The sequence below is a fragment of the Procambarus clarkii genome, unplaced genomic scaffold (genome assembly GCF_040958095.1).
Source record: "Procambarus clarkii isolate CNS0578487 unplaced genomic scaffold, FALCON_Pclarkii_2.0 HiC_scaffold_95, whole genome shotgun sequence".
Lineage (NCBI taxonomy): Eukaryota > Metazoa > Arthropoda > Malacostraca > Decapoda > Cambaridae > Procambarus > Procambarus clarkii.
This window is the reverse complement of record NW_027189128.1, coordinates 5,317,673-5,342,223: the sequence shown is the minus strand read 5'-3', so window position 1 is coordinate 5,342,223 and position 24,551 is coordinate 5,317,673.

The following is a 24,551-nucleotide window of genomic DNA, read 5'->3' as shown; positions in this document are numbered from 1 at the left end:
AAAATTAGTCAGTGACAGTTTTAAGCTCATAGTTCATCAGAGTCCAATTATCAACAGAAATTCGCCAGAGTCCAGTTTTCTAGCAAAATTAGTCAGAGACAGTTTTAAGCTCAAATTTCATCAGAGTCCAATTAACGACACAAATTTGACAGAGTCCATTTTCTACCCAATTTTCATTAGAGTCCAGTTCATGATCGAAATTAATCAGAGTCCAATTGAAGACCCAAATTTGACAGAGACCACATTTTCGCTACTAGCAGTCCAATCTCCCTTAAATTTTAAACAGTCATATTTCAGTCGTAGTAAATAAGATCAAGTCAGTTACTGAGCTCCAGCTCTCGTCCCCCACCCTGCTCCACCCTCAAGTCTGTTAATATCCTATCAATTCCCCTGAAATTTTTACCCTCTGTATTTCATGCACCGTAAATAAGATCAAAACAGTTAAGGAGCTCCAGGTCTCGTCCCCACCTTAGTTCTCTCTCGTATCTTTTTAATAACCCATCAATTTCCCTGAAATTTTTACCCTCTGTATTTCAGACATAGTAAATATGATGTAAACAATTATAAAACTCTAGCTCTTGTCCTCTGTCCAGGTTCATTCCTGTAAATTCATTACTATCAGTCCAAATCCCCCTGAGATTTAAACACTCAACTACATTTTCAGACATAGTAAATAAAAACCAGTTCAGTTATCAAGTTTCAACTCTTGTCCCCCAGCTTAGTTCATTTTGTACAAGTTCTTTATTTTCCAACTAAATCACCCTGAGATTTAAGATCACCTTATTTCTAACGTAGTAAAATTAATCTGGACATTAGCCAAGCTCCATTTCCTCTGTCTTAGATCATCGAACATAAATATATCCGATCAAGTCCATCTCCAGCCTAACTCTTTATCAGAGTAGTCACAAAACCCCAACCTGTGTAATTATCTTTCATTCCCAACGTATCCAAACCTTCAATAATCATCATACTGTATTTGCATATTTTCCCTATATTCAGCTGTGTTCTTCACATTTTTTCCATGTTTTCTGTGTTCATTCCATGTTCTGCAAATGTTCACAGCATGCTCAGTTCAAATTTTTTTCTACCATTTTCCCCGTATGTTCACTATGTTCTTTGTCATGTTTTCATGTACAGTACATCATATGTTCTCTGTATATCTTTTATACTCAATATTCATGTTCTCAATGTTCTTAGCTTGTTCTTCACATGTTCAGTGTTCATTCTTTGTATTCCCTATGTTCCTTATCATGTCTTCATATTCTCTATAAGTTCATATTCCCTGCATGTTCACTCTATTCATCAACTTTTTCTTACATGTTTTCTGTGTTCACCGTATGTTCACTGTGTTCATTCCCCTACTTAACCTCAATTTTTTTTATGTTCTTTGTTTCTTTAAACCAATTTGTTTCTTCCATTCACTAACTAGTTCTTTGTCAAATAATATTATACTGCAATACAGTTCCCTCAACAATTTTAGTCACCAAGTTTTTATTTGCAAAACTATGTCAAAGTAATTCTCGTAGTCAACTTAATAGTTCTACCAACCCCGTTCTTAAACAAATCTACACTTTATTCAGTTCCAAATTTACAAAGACAAACCTTTCTTGTAACTTCTTATCTAAATCTTTTGCCAATCAACTAAAACATAGTCACTTTCCTCATTTCTCAACTAAACTTATTATCCAATCAACCAAAAAATAGTCAAAGGAATCTTTCCAACACTGTTCATGTTGGAAATTTCCAACAATAATACAACACTGTTGTATTATTATTAATTATTACTAAATCTACTAATCACTGTAGTAATTAAAATTAATCAACCGTAGAGTTCACATGTACTAATAATTGTATCTGTACAATAAGGCTAGAATTCTTACGTCACCAGACGCCAGTATTGCGTCAGATTCCATTATAATAAACACATCTATATCCAGTGTGTCTGAGAATTGAGTTTGATTCTCTATAAAACAACGGTGTTCTGTGTGATAATTATTTACAGATAAACTGATCCCCAACTAATGCCAAATAGAGCGTTTATAGTTACAACTGTTATCTGGTAATAAAATTAACGTCACACGTGAATGCCCTGGAGAGACTTTAATTCATCTCCATTGCTTGTTTACCATCGTAAAACGGGCAAATAATAATATTTAACTCCTCTGAATAATAAACCCGTCTTTATCCGAGCATTTCAATCACAACTGCGAGAAATGATATTATTCGTAGTAAATAATTTGTGTATCAAATGCGGGACGCGGAGCGGGGGGAGAGGAGACGCCATTGCTGGAGTGGACGCCACCGAGAACAGGGAGGAGGAAAGTCGCCACTGTGAGGTGTGAAGAATTGTTGCAGAATATAGCAACTTAGCTGGTTTATAGTGTCACCCTCGTGGTGGATCGTCAACGAGAATTAACTTGACGTTTCGCCGGGAACCTGTTAATTGGTTCCGTGTAGACTAACGTGACCGGCCAGAGAAGCGCGTCAGCATCTAGGCTAGGCTCGACACCACGTGTTCATTATTACGACGACAGAACCTAGGACGCGAGCTTCGGCAAGCCTCAACTTACACAGTGCCCTATTAGCTAAGTACCTTTATTCCCTTTTGATACATCATTATGGATAGGTTATAGCTGGGTAGCTTGTCGTTACGCCGAGCAACTAAAACAAACCACAGGTTATTATCTGTCTCCACTCTCCATTTTAATTTCTTGAACATAGATATTTAGCAGCCTAATATGTTGCTACTGAATATATTTTGATTTGCAGCGTGTGTGAAGAATTCCCCGAGCTGTCATTTCCCGTGTTAATCATCTCCCAGTGTTCCATGATGAGTTCAGGAGATTCCGAGGATGAGTCATAACCGATGTCTTGGAAAACGTCTTCAAGCTTAGACCTTTTTCCGTATTCCTTTAATTGCATTATCTGTAGTGTATTATTACTATGGATCACTGTTTTCTGGATTAACACGTGTTTATTATAATCATTAATTTCTCATGTTCATAATCTATGTTCTTATTGGTGATTGTTTTATTGATTCTATAATTGGTCATAGGATTAGATTATTGCATAATGAACTGGTGCACGAACCACACTAGTTCCTAGACATATATGAAGGTGTAGTAATAACCCCCCAATGTAGGTGTTTGAGGCTTTGATTCAGTTAAATTATATACAGCCCATTAATTATACAAGTGATTATATTCTCTAGTATTTATCCATAGTTACTGGTTCATCTAGGAATTTTCTAATGATCACATTTTATTAGTTTCCCTCTTTACTATAAAAGCAGGTGGTCCTTCGTAATTGATTTTCATTACATTAATATTTAAATAAATAGAGTCAAGCCCCAAATGTCCCACAATATGGTCCTTATCGAACCGAATAAACATTAATTATAATTATAAATACTAATTAGTAATAACTAATCCTTGTGTGATGTAATCTAGACTAACCATTTAATTAATTGTGTCTGCCAACAGCGTAGCACATAAGTTAGTCTAAGTCACACCAATTCATTGCTACTTTCACCTCATGTATAAGGTAGCACTAGTGGGACAGTCAAATACCCACAACACTTAGACCTATACCTCATACAGAAGTAAGAATCTTTAGGTCACCAGGAGCAACTGCTCATAACTTTTACAACAATTCCACACTAACACCTGCGTTAGAGTGGCCTCACCATATATTATATACTTAGGTGGTAATGACATCCATCCTACTCGTCATCCAGCTGAGGTGATCAAGTACCTTAAAGCCATAATTTCTTCTTTCAAGCTCATCAGTAATTCGGTAGTATTCACGTTAGTGGAACCTCGCCAACCAAGTCAAGATAATTGTTGGGGAGTAACACCAGAATACTACCAGAGAGCTGCTAAGTACATAAATTTCAGGCTGAAAAAACGAGTGAGATTGGATGCCACTTATATCCAATTTACAGCCAGACCATATAGACAAAACCTGACCAGAGATGGTGTACACTTGTCAGGTGAGTCTAGGTTGCATGTGGTTGACAAGTTGATCAACACCATCAACTATCACAAACGGCTGTGGCTAGCAAGCCAAACTTAACTGTACATAATTGTTTTCACTTGTGTGTGCAAGTGCACCGTTATAAAAACAAAAAAAAACAATAATACAGCACAATTATATTCACCTTACTGCACCACAATAATCTTTACCAATCTTATTAGGTAGAACTTAGGCTGAGATTGTGCTGAATTTGGTACAAGCCCAGACTAAATAAATTTATAGTTCTTAGGTAGGAATTATCACGACTAGACTTAAGCTAGTCAGTAGTGTATGTATTATACTATTTGTGCTGACCCTATCCAGGGTGGGATTAAACTTTGAGATAACTCTGATTGGAGTGTCTCCATAATATTTCATCTTGTACTCATTATTTTGTATGTATCTGTTTTGTGTATTGCTGAATGATCCCCATTACCTCTAATGGTGATATAGAAGAGCTAACCGGACGAGAACTAATGGTGAAGTTCAGACAGTGCACAAAATATCTAGCTACTTGTTGTTAGGTAGGTACATTTAACCTCAAGTGAGGTAGAGTATAAATTAGGCACATTAAATTAGGCTACATTTAATGTTACTTGTCCACTAATGAACAAGTACCCAAGCTTCATTAGTAATACTCATACTAATCCCATGAAGTTTGGACCCAAGCCCAACATGGCTACTCCTGAGCAATTAAGGAGAACCTATATTGGCCTTAAAGGTCATTTGACCAGACTAATTAACAAGGCTGTGGGCTTATCTAAAGAAACTCCCATTGATTCTTATCACTTAGAGACATCAGTAAGAGTAGCTGATCTGAAATTTGATCAAGTTAGGTCTGCAAGTCAGTCTTATATTACTCTACTGAATACCATAGAAACTGATCCTGAGGAAGTAAGTCAAATTATAGACGATATCTCCCAGTATGAAGATGAGACTCAAGATAAACTTTACATGCTATCTAAATTAGCAAAACAATCTCAATCCAATACCAGTAACACCGGGTCTCAATTCAGTAACCAACTACCAGAGGTTCGTTTACCTACTTTAGACTTACCTACATTTTCAGGATTAGATACAGAAAATTGGGACAATTTTTGGACTTCATTTGAAGTTCATATACATAAGAAACCGTCTCTTGACAAGGTTTCTAAATTCTCATACCTACTTAGTCTTCTCAAAGGAGAAGCTAAAAAGGTCATACATAACCTAACTCTCGATGAGAGTAATTATGAGGAAGCTATAAAACTGTTGAAGTTGAACTATTGCAACAAAGAGTTGAGTATAGCTACCCTCTATTACCAATTGCTAGATCTGAATGCACCAAATAGTAGACCAGAGTCACTTCAAAGCTTCAGACTAGAAGTAGAGTCTCTAGTAAAGGCCTTAGGTACTAAAGTTGATATACCAGCTTCAGAATGGTCAATCAAGTTACTTTTGCAGAGGAAATTACCTCGAAATGTCTTAACAGAGCTCTGCTCACACTATAATACCGAGTTTCTCACTCTTGACCATATATTTGAGGGACTGAGAATAACGGTTAACAGGTTGAAGACTCATGATAAAATTAAACCTGAGTCTAAACCAACTAATACTGACACTTCAGTCAAACCCAAGCCGACTTTGAATAAGTCTAGTAAATATAAATCCAAGACTACTCCATCCACTGGGAAAAGAAGTGGAAATGTAGGTACTTATTCGGTGTCTCCTTCTGAGATAACCAATGACTTGTCTACTAAAGAGACCAAGTCAAACAAGGAGAGAAGGTGTCTGTTTTGTAATCAAGGACATGCCACCTACCAATGCTCTGTTTATACTACTTATAATACTAGGATTAAAAGGTTGCAAGAAATACATAAGTGCACCAAGTGCATGGGCTCTCATGATCCCAAAAAATGTGTAGTGCAGCTACGTTCCTGCAACAGATGCAACCAAGGTGTACATCACTACGCCTTATGTAGAAAATCTTCTACACCAACCATGACCACTGGGGAGAATTCCACAAATTGTACCACAGTGCAATATTGCAAAGTGCATCAAGAAATAAATGTACTTGCTACTGAGTCAGGCAATAATACCACTCTGCCTACAGCTCAACTTAGACTAATAAACCGGAGATCTAGAGTTAACACTAGAGGTCTTTTTGATCAAGGATCACAGAAAACCTTCATTACACAACAGTTAGTAGAGCAGTTAAATTTAAAACCTGCCAAAAGTGTGAGGTTAAATATTTCTGGTTTCTTGACGAATAGTGGACCTCGTGAATACCAAGTAGTTAAGGTATTAGTGAGACTTGGATCTTCCACTAGTCCAATACAAGCGATAGTAGTAGATAAACTTCCTACAGACCTGCAGGTCACAGGGTTAGCTCGCACTGCGAAACATCTTAAACGAAACCGCATGAGGCTAGCAGATTACAAAATAAATTCTGACTGCCTCACTGATGTTGGAATACTTATAGGCGCGGATCATTATTACAAATTTATAACTGGATGCACCAGACAACACGGAATGAATTTGTTGTCATCTGCTGGAGGCAAATTGCTTACTGGACCGGTGCTTTTCCGACAAAATCCAGCGTCAACAAACCAACAGTCTAACAACATAATAGTGGCGTGACTAGGCTTGGAACAGTCACCCCTATGTTTCAGAGAAATATCTGAAGATATTGAGTCTGATCCACCTGTACATCGTCTGTGGGATTTAGACACTTTAGGTATTATCCTTGAACAACCAAGCCCTGATGATATGTGGACTTACCAGCAATATCTGGATACAGTTGTCTATAGAAATAAACAATACTGGGTAAGACTCCCATGGAAGTTGAATCATCCACAACTTCCAGTTAATTATTTTATGGCAGCCTCACAATTGCAGTCTCAATTAGCACGACTACAGAAGCAGCCAGACAAACTGAACATGTATCATCAACTCATCCAACAACAACTTAACAGTAAATTTATTGAAGTTGTTGATAACGATGACCGAAAAATAGGTCATTATTTACCTCATCACGCTGTGGTGAAAGACTCATTGACAACACCTATTCGTATTGTCTTCAACTGTAGTGCTAAAGTAAAGCCAAGCAGTGTGTCTTTAAATGAATGTCTCCAAACGGGACCTAGCTTAACTCAAAGGCTACATGATGTGCTGTTACGATTCCGCACTGGTATTTTCGCCTATACTGCTGATATCAGCAAAGCCTTCCTCCGAGTAGGTTTGCAGGAGGAAGATCGTAACTACACAAAGTTTCTCTGGATTAAGGACCCGCTGGATCCTAACAGTGATATCATCACATATCGTTTTGCCTCAGTATTATTCGGAGCTACGTCCTCACCGTTTCTTTTGCAAGCAACAATCGACACACATTTGAGGAAGTCATATAGCCCTTATAAGGCAGACATTAGTGACAACTTGTATGTCGACAATTTCCAGGGAACAACTAATGATCTAACTAATTTGGTAGAAATCTACCATGAGCTATTAGGAGCCAATATGCCACTACAGTCATGGGCCTCAAATAATGAATTACTAAACCAGGTAATCGAGAAAGAATTTCCAGGTTATCAGGTACCCAATCAATTAAAGGTTCTAGGCGTGGAATGGAACACCAGTACTGACGAGATGAATGTCAAGTCAGTACAAACCGATAACTCAACCCTTACCATGAGAACATTGCTCTCGTTTGTCAATCAACCATTTGACCCTTTAGGCTTACTTAGTCCTATATTAATAAGGGGCAAACTCCTAATGCAGGAGTGCTGGCAGAAACATATGGGATGGGATGATCCGTTACCAAGTGAGTTACAAGCTAAATGGCAGATACTCTCAACGGATTTTAATCAGTTAGGTGTTTTGAAATTTCCTCGTAATGCTTCAGGACCAAACTTACCCACCAATTTGCACGTTTTCTGCGATGCCTCTGGCAAAGCATATGGCGCTGTAGCCTACTTAGTTAATAGTGCACAATCAATTTTGCTCACATCTAAAGCAAGAGTTGCTCCCATTAAGAAGAGATCTTTACCTCAAATGGAGTTGACTGCATTGCTGGTGGGAGTAAGATTGGCTCATTGCCTGACAAAGACACTCAATAATATCCACTTTGGTGAGATTGTCGTGTGGTCAGACAACGAGGCAGTCTTACAATGGGTAAGAAACAACAACAATAAGACTCCCTACGTCAGTAATCGTGTTAGGGAAATTCATGAGTTATCTGTTGGATATAAATTCAGACATGTTCCTACTAAGGACAATCCTGCAGATTATTTATCTCGAGGATTAACGATAAAACAACTTATCAAGTCTTCGCTGTGGTTCAATGGACCTTCATACCTTGTTGGTGGTCAGTGGCCCAAACAAAAGCCACAAGTCATAGTGACCAATATCACCACTCCCATGAAAGAACCAGAACCTCAACGAATCTTAGCCATTGATCCTCACAATTATTCTAACTTAAGTAAGTTATTAAGAGTGACTGCACATGTGTTTGACTTTCTTGCTAAGATAGGAATTCGACATAAGTTTCCCAATCCTATCCTCTACTGGATCAAACGTGCACAACAAGAGACATATGGAAGCGAATATGAAAATCTTCCAGATAAATTAACTAAGTCTCTAGGTATCTGGTATGATGCCAACACTCATAATATACTAAGATGTGGAGGACGTTTGCTTCTTGCAAAAATTGTTCTAGACACAAAGAATCCAATTCTTCTACCACGTCACCACATCATCACTAAACTTCTAGTTTTACATCACCATCAATATGGTACTTTACATGGGGAAGTGTTAGATACTCTCACCGACCTTAGACAAAAGTACTGGCTTCCTCAAGGTCTTCAGACAGTTAAGTCAATTATTAAATTCTGTGTAATCTGTAAAAGATACGATGCTAGAGTATGTCCTTACCCAGGACCTCCACCACTTCCTGAAGAAAGAGTGGTTCATCTTCGTCCTTTTGAAACCACTGGTGTTGATTACACAGGAGCCTTACTTCTCACTAGCAACCCAGACAAGATACCAGTGAAAGCATACATTTGTCTCTTTACGTGTGCTACAACCAGAGGCGTACATTTAGAAGTGACTTCAGATATGAGTGCTGAAGCCTTCATCCAGGCCTTCCGCAGATTTGCAGCTCGCAGATCTTGTCCCAAACTAATGATATCGGACAATGGTTTCAATTTTGTGGCAGGAGAAGCCTGTCTGCGAGAAGTCTGGAATCACCCAGAAGTACAGTCAGTCCTGCAGAGACGACAATGTCACTGGAAATTTATAGCACCAAGAGCCCTTTGGCATGGTGGGTTCTATGAGCGAATGATAGGCACAGTCAAGAAGTGTTTAGGAAAAACCTTACACAGACAAAAGGTCAGTTACTCCGAACTCCAAACCATTGTTGTGGAAATCGAGGCGCGAGTCAATAACCGCCCATTAACATACCTGTCTGATGATTTCTCCCAGAGAGAACCTCTGAGTCCCTCACACTTGATACATGGAGGTCTACTGAGCCCTCTCATACCTTTAGCCGAAGAGGACCCCGTAGACCCTTTACATGTAACCAGAGGTGACTTAGTAGAAAGCTACCAGCATCTCTCAAGGGTTATTAACAGGTGGAATGAGGTGTGGACTCGAGAGTACCTCACTGCTCTACGAGAGTACCACTATGGAGCTTCGAGTCCTTATAATAAAGTACAACTTAAACCAGGGGACCTAGTACTAGTCGACAGTGATGGACCAAGGTCAGAGTGGCCCATAGGCAAGATTGTTGCCATTCATCCAGATCATCAAGGTGTCCTGAGAGTAGTGAATGTTTTATGCCGAGGCAACACTACTCTAAAAACTTTAGAGAAGCTGGTTCCTCTCGAATTGCAGAACGAGAGTATCAGCCAGAACCAGTTTCTCCAGTAGTTTCCGAGGACAGTAATTCTGATCCACCGAGCAACCGCCCCACTAGAGCTGCTGCTCAACAATGTAAGCGGAAACTGCAAGCCTATTACAGCTCTGACCAAGAGTAAATCCCTTTACATCTAATTTAGACAACTATGATGATACTGTGGTGTGATGTCAAGTAACAAACCATTACAAGTCACTATGACCCAGGACATTCTCATCACCGTAGATTCTGTTATTTGAATTGTGTGATTTAAATCTTTAATTGTTGTATAGGCTATAAATAACATTATTTATCTAGAGTATCTGAGAGTTTGCAGACTTTGAGATTTTGTAACATACACATTACATGTCATAGCGACACCAGTCACAGAGTCTATTGTAAGTTTTCTTAGTTATCAGCTTTAGGTAATTCATAATAACATGTTCCATTTAACATGAAATAAGCAAGACTTAAGTTTCTTGTATGTCCTTGATAAATACGGGACATTCGTTATGTGTGTACTAACATACTAATATACTAATATTAATACTAACTTCGGGATGGGTGTGTCAGTACTCCACATTACACTGCGACCCTAAAATTCTCCCCCCGGAGTTATGTTGGAAATTTCCAACAATAATACAACACTGTTGTATTATTATTAATTATTACTAAATCTACTAATCACTGTAGTAATTAAAATTAATCAACCGTAGAGTTCACATGTACTAATAATTGTATCTGTACAATAAGGCTAGAATTCTTACGTCACCAGACGCCAGTATTGCGTCAGATTCCATTATAATAAACACATCTATATCCAGTGTGTCTGAGAATTGAGTTTGATTCTCTTTAAAACAACGGTGTTCTGTGTGATAATTATTTACAGATAAACTGATCCCCAACTAATGCCAAATAGAGCGTTTATAGTTACAACTGTTATCTGTTAATAAAATTAACGTCACGCGTGAATGCCCTGGAGAGACTTTAATTCATCTCCATTGCTTGTTTACCATTGTAAAACGGGCAAATAATCATATTTAACTCCTCTGAATAATAAACCCGTCCTTATCCGAGCATTTCAATCACAACTGCGAGAAATGATACTATTCGTAGTAAATAATTTGTGTATCAAATGCGGGACGCGGAGCGGGGGGAGAGGAGACGCCATTGCTGGAGTGGACGCCACCGAGAACGAGGAGGAGGAAAGTCGCCACTGTGAGGTGTGAAGAATTGTTGCAGAATATAGCAACTTAGCTGGTTTATAGTGTCACGGGATACCTCGTGGTGGATCGTCAACGAGAATTAACTTGACGTTTCGCCGGGAACCTGTTAATTGGTTCCGTGTAGACTAACGTGACCGGCCAGAGAAGCGCGTCAGCATCTAGGCTAGGCTCGACACCACGTGTTCATTATTATTACGACGACAGAACCTAGGACGCGAGCTTCGGCAAGCCTCAACTTACACAGTGCCCTATTAGCTAAGTACCTTTATTCCCTTTTGATGCATCATTATGGATAGGTTATAGCTGGGTAGCTTGTCGTTATGCCGAGCGACTAAAACAAACCACAGGTTATTATCTGTCTCCACTCTCCATTTTAATTTCTTGAACATAGATATTTAGCAGCCTAATATGTTGCTACTGAATATATTTTGATTTGCAGCGTGTGTGAAGAATTCCCCAAGCTGTCATTTCCCGTGTTAATCATCTCCCTGTGTTCCATGATGAGTTCAGGAGATTCCGAGGATGAGTCATAACCGATGTCTTGGAAAACGTCTTCAAGCTAAGACCCTTTTCCGTATTCCTTTAATTACATTATCTGTAGTGTATTATTACTATGGATCACTGTTTTCTGGATTAACACGTGTTTATTATAATCATTAATTTCTCATGTTCATAATCTATGTTCTTATTGGTGATTGTTTTATTGATTCTATAATTGGTCATAGGATTAGATTATTGCATAATGAACTGGTGCACGAACCACACTAGTTCCTAGACATATATGAAGTTCTAGTAATAACCCCCAATGTAGGTGTTTGAGGCTTTGATTCAGTTAAATTATATACAGCCCATTAATTATACAAGTGATTATATTCTCTAGTATTTATCCATAGTTACTGGTTCATCTAGGAATTTTCTAATGATCACATTTTATTAGTTTCCCTCTTTACTATAAAAGCGGGTGGTCCTTCGTAATTGATTTTCATTACATTAATATTTAAATAAATAGAGTCAAGCCCCAAATGTCCCACAGTTCATAACTAAACTTATTCCCTAGTCATCAGAAAATAACCGTGTTCTTCATGTTTCATTGTCATTTCATAATTAAAATTATCCATCAATCAACAGAAAAAGTCATATTCATCATCATTGTTCCTAACTAAAATTATGTTTTGTCAAGTAAGAAAAAATAACCAAAGATATCTTTCATCGCTGTTCTTAACTGACATTATACTTTGGGGAGCACAAAAATAGTCTCCCTCGTCATGTTTTGTCTTTTTCCTTAACTAAAAGTATTCATCAGTCAACTAAAAAATAGTTACTTCATCATGTTTCCTTGTCATTTCTTAACTGAAATATCACTTCTCTCATCTGAAAATAGTCATGTGTAGCCTCTTTCCAACACTGTTCTTAACTAAAGTAACCTTTTACTTCGGTAAAATAGTCATATTCATCATTGTTCCTAACTAAAATTATATGTCGTTAAGTAAGAAATATAGTCAAAGACACTCTTCGAGACATCAAGAACTTACTCAAAGACATCAAAGTTGCACTCAAAGACATCCTTTGAGACATCAAAGACATCCTTTAAGACTTCAAGGGTACTCTTCGAGATATCAAAAGACACTCTCAAACACTCAAAAATTTACTCGCATCCTCAAAGTTATTCTCAGAGTCAACAAAAAGTTAATCTCAGTCATCAAAATGTTATTCTCTAAGTAACCTTTCGTTCAACGGAGAAACTTTCTAAGACATCTTCGTTCATTAAAGTTAATCTCAGAGGCATAAAAGTTATTCTCAGAGCTAACAAAATTATTCTCGATGTCATCAAAAAGTATTTTCTCGTTCATCAAAGTTAATCTCAGAGTTAACAAAGGTAATCTCTAACTCACTCTCGTTCATCAAAGTTGCACTCAAAGACATCCTTTGAGACATCAAAGACATCCTTTAAGACATTAAAGTTATTCTCAGAGGCGTAAAAGTTATTCTTTAAGTAACCTTTCGTTCGTCAGAGAAACTTTCTAAGACATCTTCGTTCATTAAAGTCATTCTCAGAGCTATCAAACTTGTTCTCAAAGTTATTACAAGAGCCGTCAAATTTAATCTAAGACATCATCTTTCATCAAAGATATTCTCTCAAGCCATCAATGTTCTTCTCGAACTCACTTTTGTTCATCAAAACTGATCTCAGAGATAACAAAGGTAATCTCTAACTCACTCTCGTTCATCAAAGTTGTTTCAAAGACACCAAAGTTAATCTCAGAGTTATCCAAAGATATTCTCATATTCACAAAAGTTATTCTGAGCTATCAAAGTTAATCTCAGACATCTTCGTTCATAAAAGTTATTCTCAGAGACATCTAAAGTTATTCTCTAAGACATCAAAGTTATTCTAAGAGCTATCAAAGGTTATTCTCAGTCATGATATGTTATTCCTGAAAACCCTGTGCCATGAACACGATATTTCCGAAGTTGACAACAGGCAACATATGTCCGTAGAGTTCACCTGGAAATGCTGTGACACAAACACGATATTTTCTAAAAATTTTCTTTAAGATTTTCCTACTTATTTTCATTATAAGAACTTTTAACAAACTTCTAAAATCTCGGAAATTATTTTTCTCATAAGAATTCCTTACTTCCAAATCTCTGACTGCCCAAATTTACCTGAAAAACCCTGTGCCACAAACACGATATTTCTAAATTTAACTGAAAACCCTGACTCACAGACACGATATTTCCCAGAAACAAAATATCGTCTGTGCAGTGTTTTCCCTACTACTTGTGTGTGTGTGAGTGTGAGTGTGTGTTTGTGATTGTGTGTGTGTGTGTGTGTGTACTCACCTAGTTGTGTTTGTGGGGGTTGAGCTCTGGCTCTTTGGTCCCGCCTCTCAACCGTCAATCAACAGGTGTACAGATTCCTGAGCCTATTGGGCTCTATCATATCTACACTTGAAACTGTGTATGGAGTCAGCCTCCACCACATCACTTCCTAATGCATTCCATTTGTCAACCACTCTGACACTAAAAAAGTTCTTTCTAATATCTCTGTGGCTCATTTGGGCACTCAGTTTCCACCTGTGTCCCCTTGTGCGTGTTTCCCTTGTGTTAAATAGACTGTCTTTATCTACCCTATCAATTCCCTTCAGAATCTTGAATGTGGTGATCATGTCCCCCCCTAACTCTTCTGTCTTCCAGCGAAGTGCGGTTTAATTCCCGTAGTCTCTCCTCGTAGCTCATATCTTTCAGTTCGGGTACTAGTCTGGTGGCAAACCTTTGCACCTTTTCCAGTTTAGTCTTATCCTTGACTAGATATGGACTCCATGCTGGGGCTGCATACTCCAGGATTGGGCCTGGAGAATGCAGTATGGAGTATCAACCTGATTTACATAATCTAATTTGTCCAAAACTACTATACCCCTACCTTTATCTGGTCTAGTAATACTAGACCAGATAATACTAGACCAGATAAAGGTAAGGGTATAGTGGTTTTGGACAAGTAAGATTATGTGAATAATGTTGAAAGGTTGTTAGAAGACCCCTCTAAATTTAAGTTGGTTGATATAGACCCCTTTTCGTATATTTTGAAATGTGAGGATAAACTAAATAGAGTTTTAAGAGGTCTGAAAGACTTTCTTTTTGATTATACAAAATTGCTTGCAACTGGCTCTAAGCCAGGCATCTTATATGGGTTACCTAAAGTTCATAAAACAGGTATACCGATTCGTCCCATTTTATCAGCGATTGGCACTTTTAATTACAAACTGGCAAAGTTTCTGGTTCCATTAATAGAACCATTAACGTATAATGAATTTACTGTGAGAAATTCTCAGGATTTTGTAAAGGAACTTTCCTCTTTAAATTTCGAGTTCCCAACTATAATGGCGAGTTTCGATGTTGAATCACTCTTTACTAATATTACTTTGTTGGAAACCATTGATATTTGTGTAAATCAATTATTTGCTGACACTAATTTAGTGTCTGGATTTTGTAGTAAAATGTTCAGACGGTTGTTAGAATTAGCGGTTAAAGTCTGTCTTTATGTTTAATAATATATATTATAAACAAATTGATGGAGTAGCAATGGGGTCTCCCTTAGGTCCTGCGCTTGCTAATGCTTTTTTGAGTTTTCATGAAAAAAACTGGCTTGATAAATGTCCTTTGGCCTTTAAACCAGTCTTATACAGGAGATATGTAGATGACACTTTTTTGTTATTTAAGGATCAATGTCATGTTGAGAAATTTAGAGAGTATCTTAATGCACAACATAGTAATATACGTTTCACTGCAGAGTGTGAAGTGGATAATTAATTGTCATTTCTTGATGTTAAAGTGAATAACCTTAATGGGTTCAACACTAATGTTTTTAGAAAACCAACTTTTACTGGTTTAGGTTTAAATTTTAATTCTTTTGTTCCTAATATTTTTAAGAAAAATGCAATTAATACTCTACTGAATAGAGCCTTTGTTTTATGTTCAAATTGGAATAACTTTGATCAAGAAATTAATTTTCTTGTGAATTTTTTTTCAAATAATGGTTATCCTTTGCATATGGTTTATACCTTTATAAGGAATTTCTTAAATAAGAAGTTTCACCCATCGTGTAGGATTACTACAGTAGAAAGCGATATTAAATATATTAAATTACCATTTTATGGCACTATTAGTTTTTCTGTAAGGAGTCGTCTGAGGAAACTGTTGCAGCATTGTTATCCTCAAGTAGACTTTAGATTTATTTTTGTCAATACAAATACCGTAGGCACTTACTTTAAATTTAAAGATAAAGTGCCTAACCCCCCTGTGCTCTAATGTCGTAAATATGTATAATTGTTCCAGCTGTAAAGCTGGATATATTGGAAGTTCCATTCGGAACTACAAGATTAAGATACTTGAGCACCGGGGAGTATCTTTTAGGACTGGATTACCATTGTCTAAACCAGCATTTTCGGAGATTAGAAACCATTGTTATGAGATTAATCATTCTCTGCTGGAATCTGATTTTAAAATTCTGGACACTTGTATTAATGGCCAGTCAGATTTGTGAGTAATGGAATCCTTATATATAAAGGAGCTGCGGCCTCTGTTAAATAGCAACCTTTCGGCTGTTCAATTGTGCACAGTAGGACCTGTAACTGGATTTATAGTTCATTCTGGCAGTTTAATTTTATTATAATTTTGTTTAGTTTACCATGTCTTTTCCTTTTCTTACTTAATTTAAGTCTTGACATGGTACATTAGTATAATCTTTTTATTTAGGATATATAATACATTTTTTGGTGTTTAGATTTGTTTAATATTTGAATTTTTATAAGATTTTGGTTAGTACTTTATAATTGTCGCTTATTCTGCTTGCATTTTATATACATTTTTTGTAGATTTGTAGTCATTATATGAATATTTGAAATAGTGTTTAGTATTTATGTGTTAGTTATCAAGTTTCACTCCTGTTGATCACTTCGCGTAAGTTTAAGAGTATGGTTTGTTTTAGTAGTTATAAAATTCCTCTTGTAATTTAATGGATTTTCGAATTAGCATCTATGTGACAGTTAATAAGTTTTATTTGTATTGATCACTTAAAGTAAGCTTAAGTGTTTTGTTTTTTATTCATTTTCCTTTCTTTGATAGGCAATTGTATATATATTATATATAGACACGAATTTTCTCAATATTTCTTATGGTTATTTTCACTGTCAATGGTAATTGAAAAATCAGTTCTCCAAAATTCATTTTTATTTCTAGTCTGATGCGACACTTGAATGCGTTTCGTAAAACCTTATTACATTTTCAAACACTTTAGTTTACACACACACAGGATTAGATGTAACAGAGCTAGGAATGATTACATTAACATAAGACGAGTGTCGGAAAGAAATTATGAGAATGATATTGCAGTCAAAGCGAAAAAGCAACCAAAATTCCTACATAGCCATATAAGAAGGAAGATGTCGGTAAGTGACCAAGTGACAAGATTGAGGAAAATATAAGGGGCATATACAGAAAGCGACAAGGAAATCTGCGAGGTACTGAATGCAAAATTCCATGGAGTGTTCACAACCGAGCCTGAGCAGCTCCCGTTGTTAGAAGAGATTACCCAAGATAAAAGACTATCAGATATAGAGGTGACAGCAGAGGATGTAATGAAACAGTTGACAACACTGGATGCAAATAAAGCTGTTGGACCAGACAAAGTATCACCGTGGATACTTAAGAGGCAGCGCAGGCTCTCAGCGTGCCTCTGGCAATGATCTTTAATGAGTCACTTATGTCGGGAGAATTGCCCAGTTGCTGGAAGGAGGCAAATGTCGTACCGATTTTCAAAAAGGGAGATAGGGAGGAGGCACTTAACTACAGACCCGTATCACTGACAAGCATCCCCTGCAAAATACTTGAAAGAATAATTAGGCTAAGACTTGTTGAGTACCTGGAGAGCATTGGGTTTGTAAACAAGCACCAACATGGGTTCTGGACAGGGAAATCATGCCTAACAAACCTTTTAGAATTCTATGATAAAGTAACAAGGATAAGGCAGGACAGAGAAGGCTGGGCAGACTGCATATTTCTTGACTGCCAAAAGGCCTTTGATACGGTACCGCACATGAGACTGCTATACAAACTTGAGAGGCAGGCAGGAGTAAGCGGAAAGGCCCTAGTATGGGTGAAGAACTACCTAACAGGAAGGAGCCAGAGGGTAATGGTAAGGGGCGAGAAGTCGGACTGGCGAACAGTAACAAGTGGAGTACCTCAAGGATCGGTGCTGGGACCAATCCTCTTTCTAATTTACGTAAATGAATACATGTCAATGTTTGCGGATGACGCAAAATTAATGAGAAGAGTTGTGACAGACGAGGATTGTAGGATCCTCCAAGAGGACTTAAACAGGCTGCAGAGATGGTCAGGGAAATGGCTACTGGAGTTTAACACCAGTAAATGTAAAGTTATGGAAATGGGATCAGGTGACAGGAGACCAAAGGGACAGTACACAATGAAGGGGAACAGCCTACCTGTAACGATTCGAGAAAGAGACCTGGGAGTGGATGTGACACCTAATCTAACTCCTGAGGCACATATAAATAGGATAACGACAGCAGCGTACTCTACACTGGCGAAAATTAGAACTTCATTCAGAAACCTAAATGAGGAGGCCTTTAGGGCGCTTTACACTGCCTACGTGAGACCCGTCTTAGAGAATGCCGCGCCATCATGGAGCCCCCACCTGAAGAAACACATAAAGAAACTGGAGAAGGTTCAGAGGTTTGCGACGAGGCTTGTCCCAGAGTTACGAGGGATGGGATATGAAGAGCGGCTGAAGGAACTGAACCTTACGACACTAGAGAAAAGAAGGGAGAGAGGAGATATGATAGGGACATATAAAATACTCAGGGGAATTGACAAAGTGGAAATAGATGAAATGTTCACACGTAATAATAGCAGAACGAGGGGACATGGGTGGAAACTGGAAACTCAGATGAGTCACAGAGATGTTAGGAAGTTTTCTTTTAGCGTGAGAGTAGTGGAAAAATGGAATGCACTTGGGGAACAGGTTGTGGAAGCAAATACTATTCATACTTTTAAAACTAGGTATGATAGGGAAATGGGACAGGAGTCATTGCTGTAAACAACCGATAGCTGGAAAGGCGGGATCCAAGAGTTAATGCTCGATCCTGCAAGCACATATAGGTGAGTACACAACTATAACCTGCAAACACTGAACAGAGTTTGAACAGCTTTGATTTTATACCTGCATTTGGGTGAGGTGATATGTTACAACAGTTTTGGATGAGGTGAAAACAAACTTTCAACACAAGACAGAACACGAAACAATGGGTATAATATTTTGTAAGTTAAAGAAAAGAATAGAAGTAACTGCAAAGGGCCTATTGGTTCATACTTCTTGATGCTTCTATATTGGTGCGGAGTCTTGAAGTGGGTAGAATATAGTTGTGCATTAATTGGCTGTTGATTGCTGGTGTCGACTTCTTAATGTGTAGTGCCTTGCAGATATCAAGCCGCCTGCTATCGCAGTATCTACCGATGATTTTTGTTTGCGAACTTCTACATTGGTACCATGGAACAAAAGGTCTTAGTCGAAATGAACTTCAAACTGGCCATATACTGCAGGTATGTTGACGACATTTTTACACAGGTACCTAATGTCAGACATCTGCAGGAGCTGAAGGAGACATTTGAGCGGAATTCTGTTTTGCGTTTCACTTACGAGATTGAGAAGGATCGGAAGCTGCCCTTCCTAGATGTAGCAGTCATGGAAAGGAGCGGAGGTTTCCACACTGCAGCCTATACTAAGGAAACAAACATAGGAATATGCCTCAATGCCAACAGTGACTGCCCAGACAGGTACAAGAGGAGTGTCGTTAATGTTTATGTCGACCGTGCTCTCAGCCACAGCTCAGGATGGAAGCAAGTCGATGAAGAACTGTGTAGGATAAGGCAGGTCCTAGTCAACAACGGCTCTCCAATGGTTTCGATTAAGACATCATAAGAAGGATGGTGAAACGCTATGCAACCTCTGAAGAGACAACTAACACAATACCTGTACCCCCTATTAGACTATTTTACAGGAACTTCTTTTCCACAGCTCATAAAACAGAGGAAAGGGTCCTGAAAGATATTGTTAACAGAAACGTTATCCCTACAGACAAAAATCAGAAGATACAATTGACGATTTACTATAAAACCAAGAAAACTTCCAACCTACTCATGAGAAACTCTCCAGACACAAAGCAGAACGCTTTGAAAGAGACCAATGTCGTATATGCCCTCAAATGCCCACTTGGGGACTGTAAGCCTCAAAGAACTCAGTATATAGGCAAGACAACAACATCTCTTTCAGGCGATTAACGATGCATAAGCAACAGGGCTCCATTAAGGAACGTATAATCTCTTCCCACAAACAAACCATCACCAGAGAAGTCTTAACAAAAAACACAGAAATCATCGATAGATACAGCGATAGCAGGCGGCTTGATATCTGCGAGGCACTTCACATTAAGAAGTCAACACCAGCAATCAACAGCTAATTAATGCACAACTATATTCTACCCACTTCAAGACTCTGCACCAATATAAAAGCATAAAGAAATATGGGCCAATAGGCCCTTTGCATTTATTACCCAATATTTCGTGTTCTATCTTGTGTTGAAAGTTTGTTTTCACCTCATCCAAAACTGTTTTAACATATCACCTCACCCAAATGCAGGTATATAAAATGAAAAGCTGTTTGAATTATAGCATAGTAAGAAATCTGTTTAGTGTTTGCAGGTTATAGTTGTGTGTGTGTAAACTAAAGTCTTTGAAAATGTAATAAGTTATTACGAAAAGCATTCAAGTGTTGCGTCAGACTTGAAATAAAAACGAATTTTGTAGAACGGATTTTTCAATTACCATCGACAGTGAAAAGAAACATAAGAAATAATGAGTAAATTCGTGTTAGAATTATTAATCTTACTTTTTCGGTCATATTCATATACACTAGCTGTACCCGGCCACACGTTGCTGTGGCTGTTGCTGTGGCTTAGCAACATGTGTCTTGCTGAGCTACAGCAACCTTTTCCCAGTCTCCCAGTCCACCGCACCAAACCCCCCCCTCCCCTTTTTCCAACGTCCTCCCAACCATTCCCCACTTCCTTATCGCCTAGTCCTCCCAACTATTCCCCACTTCCCCGTACACTCAACCTCCCCATCATCATCCCCCCTCCCTCCTCCTCCTTTATCTTCCCCACCATCCCTCGTCCTCCTAACCAAATTTTTAAAAAACTAAATGAAAAAAAAACGAAATGAATTTTTTTTTAAAAACGAAATGAAAAACAATGAAAAGTACAAAAATAAACTATACCTCACAAAATGAGTTGAATGGTAAAAACACAGCTCAATTACAATGCTTTGTCTAACAAAATAATTAAATAAAAATGAAAATAAATCAAAATCTATGAAAATTCAATTTATCAATGAAATCGGAAATATTGAAACGGAATCATAACATATTTAGTATAGCGTGCAACAGATGGTACAGTTTTTCAAGAAAAGGATGTATTTTCTTGTTATAGGTAAGGTATCTATACTTATGCATAAGAAATGAATTGCATGGTAAGCAACACAGCTCAATTCCAATGCAATGTCACACAAAATAATTAAATCAAGATGAAAATAAATCAAAATCTATGAAAATTCAATATGTCATTGCAATCAAAAACGTTGAAATGGAATGTTAACATACTTAGTATAACGTGTGTTGCTATTACGTGTTACAGATGAAGCTGTTTATAAAAAAAAAAAAAATGTTTTTACCTTTCTCAAGTAAGCATCTATATAGTAGGTATACAAATCACGCGCATATTCGAAAGGAACGTTGTGTCTAAATTTCAAAGCAATTGGTGAAGAAATTTCGGAGATTACAGCATGTGTTGCTCTTATGTCCAACAGATGGTGCTGTTTTGTTTTTAAGTTTTTTCCTGTCACAGGTGAGGCATGTATATAAAAGGCATATAAAAACACACGAATATTGGAATGCAACATTGTGTCAAAATTTCAAAGCAATCGATAAAGAGGTTTCAAAGACTTCCCGTCACATGAAAAACACAGTTTTTCAAAATAAGCATGTTTTTTCTTGTCACAGACGTGACATCTATATAGTATGTATATATAAACCTGCTCAGATGCGAATGGAACATTGTGTGAAAATTTCAAAGTAATCAGTGAAGAACTTTCAGAGATTATCAATTATAAACAAACGAACATTTACACTTTTATTTATATAGACTAGCTGTACCCAGCCACGCGTTGCTGCGGCTCAGCAACGCATGTGCGTTGCTGAGCCACAACAACCTTCCCCTTGTCTCCCAGTTCTCCCCACCATTCGCCCTCCCCTGTCCCCTCGTCCTCCCTACCATTTCCTCCCTCCCCCTTCCCTATGTCCTTCCCACCATCCCCCACTCCACCGTCCCCTCGTCCTTCTAACCATTCCCCACTCCACCGTCCCCTCGTACTCTCCTCCATCTCCCACTCCTCCATCCCCCGGCCTCCCTAATATTCCCCTGTCCCCTCATCCTCCACACTTTCCCTCCCCTCTCCTGTCTCCTTGTCCTTCCCATCATTCTCCATTCTCCTGTCCCCTTGTCCCCAACCCCTCGTCTCCTCGTCCTCCCCACCATTACTCCCTCCCTTGTCCCGTCGTACCCACTACCATCCCCCACTCCCGTCCCCTCGTCCTCCCCACCATTTCCCACTCCCTCGTAAGATGCATTGGTCCATAAGAGCAGATCCTATTAATATCCATAACTGGAAGATATATAAAAGTACCAAACAGGTTAAATGGATGCTATTTTGTATTGATGTGCTATATTGAAGCTTATATGGGGATCCATCTTGTACATACCAGGGTTCACATTAAGGCTGTTGTTACATTGTTTGATCAGAGTGGACTCTATCACATTTCGTTCAACGAAATCCTTACTTTTAACAATACATTTTGCCCCTCTGACGTCGATAGAATGATCGCACAAGCTGGAATGTAAATACAATGCACTGGAGTGCTGGGCTGTACGAATAGCATGCGAATGTTGTTTTAAACGTCAGGAAAGAGATTTACCAATCTGGCCGATGTAAATACATGCACACTCATTACAAGGGATGGAATACACACAACCTGCTACAGACGAGGGCGAGTTCTTAATTAACATGGACTTAAGTGAATTATCATTTTTTAACACTGAGTTAATAATAAGGATTTTCAGGGCTGGAGCAAGATTTACTAGACCATCAAAATATGGTAATACCAATGAGTTTTTTAGTTCAGGTTTAGACTTGGGAACTTGTTTGTAGAACGTCCATTTTGCTTGACCAAACGCAAGATCCAAGACCGATTTTGGGAATTTAAACTTCTTACCAATTTCAAATACATTCGTTATTTCTTCATCAAAAAATTCTGGACTGCAAACCCTGAAGGCTCTGAGAAACATACCAGAAAAAAGTGCATGCTTAACCTGAACATGAAGACTTGAGTAAAAATGAACATACAAGCACACATTGGTAATTTTCCTATACACATAGAATTTGGAACTCCTACCGATTCTATGAATCATGCTCTCTAAAAAAGGCAGAACACCATTCATTTCATTCTCAATTGTGAATTTATCTGATGGAACCAGCGAATTAAGTTGAATGAGAAAGACAGTTTGGTAATGGTTAGCCAGCCACAAGCATAAAATATCGTCAACGTACCTATACGAAACCAAATTCGAGGATAAGATCCTGGGTAGGATGTTTGTTTCAAAACACTCCATGTACAAATTGCTCAAAACAGGGGAGAGGGGATTACCCATCGCCATGCCAAATGTTTTTTTTATAAAATGAATCATTAAAGTAGAAATAATTACCTTTAATGCACAATTTTATGAGTTCAACAATGGTGTTAAAGTTAAATTATATTTAGGGAGTAGATCCCGTAAGAATGCTAACAGTTCATCAACAAGAACTTTGGTGAACAGAACCATCACATCAATACTCACAAGTTTAAAATCATAATTTTATTTCAAACAAGACAACTTGTTTACCAAGTCCAAGTTGTTTGTTATGTGTGTGTTGGAAATGGAACCTACAACCGGTGACAAGACTTGGACAAGCCATTTCGAAAGTCTGTATGCCACAGATCAAACAGAACTAATAATAGATCTTTCAGGATTATTGGGGTTGTGTGTCATAATAAGACCAAATAGATATGGTAGGGAAGGGGAATGACTTAAAAATTTAGGAATCAACTCCTTATTGTTCTTGAGCAAGGTTTTAAGAGTTTTGTTAAAATATGCAATAACTTTTTAAATTGGATCTCTATTAACAGGAAAGTAAGTGTTTCTGTCATCCAATAACAGGTTAGTTTTTTGGACGAAGTCATCCTTGTCCATTATCAGCCTTAGTGATATGTAGAGAGTTGTCTTTTTTGAGGGTTTTTAACGCACGAATAAACCTATCTGGACAATGAGGAACAGCACCTAGTTTTTTTTACTTCATAGGTTTCCATCTTCATTCTACTTTGCTCTGATGAAGGCAAATAAAGCAGAAAACGAATTTAGCATTGTCTGTTTTTCACGTGTGGTTTTTCCGCATACTTGGATCAGTGTTTTTGTGATCGTTGTTGCATATATATTATATATATATTGTCACGGTAAAATCTCTAGGAAGAGATTCGGCTTGCTCCATCATTCCCTATTCCATAAATTAACGTCTATATATAATCCAGAACTGCAGCAACAAGGACAACAACATCTACTTCCAGATGTCAAGACATTACCACCAGTCTACCTACCCCCACGGCCCGTCACCCCACCTCGCACCTCGCTCACTGGGAGCTCACGCCACCAGACGAAACAAGCAGTTTAAGACCCGGTTAATAGTTAAAGAAATCACCAGCGCCATCTGCCCGGCCGTCAAAC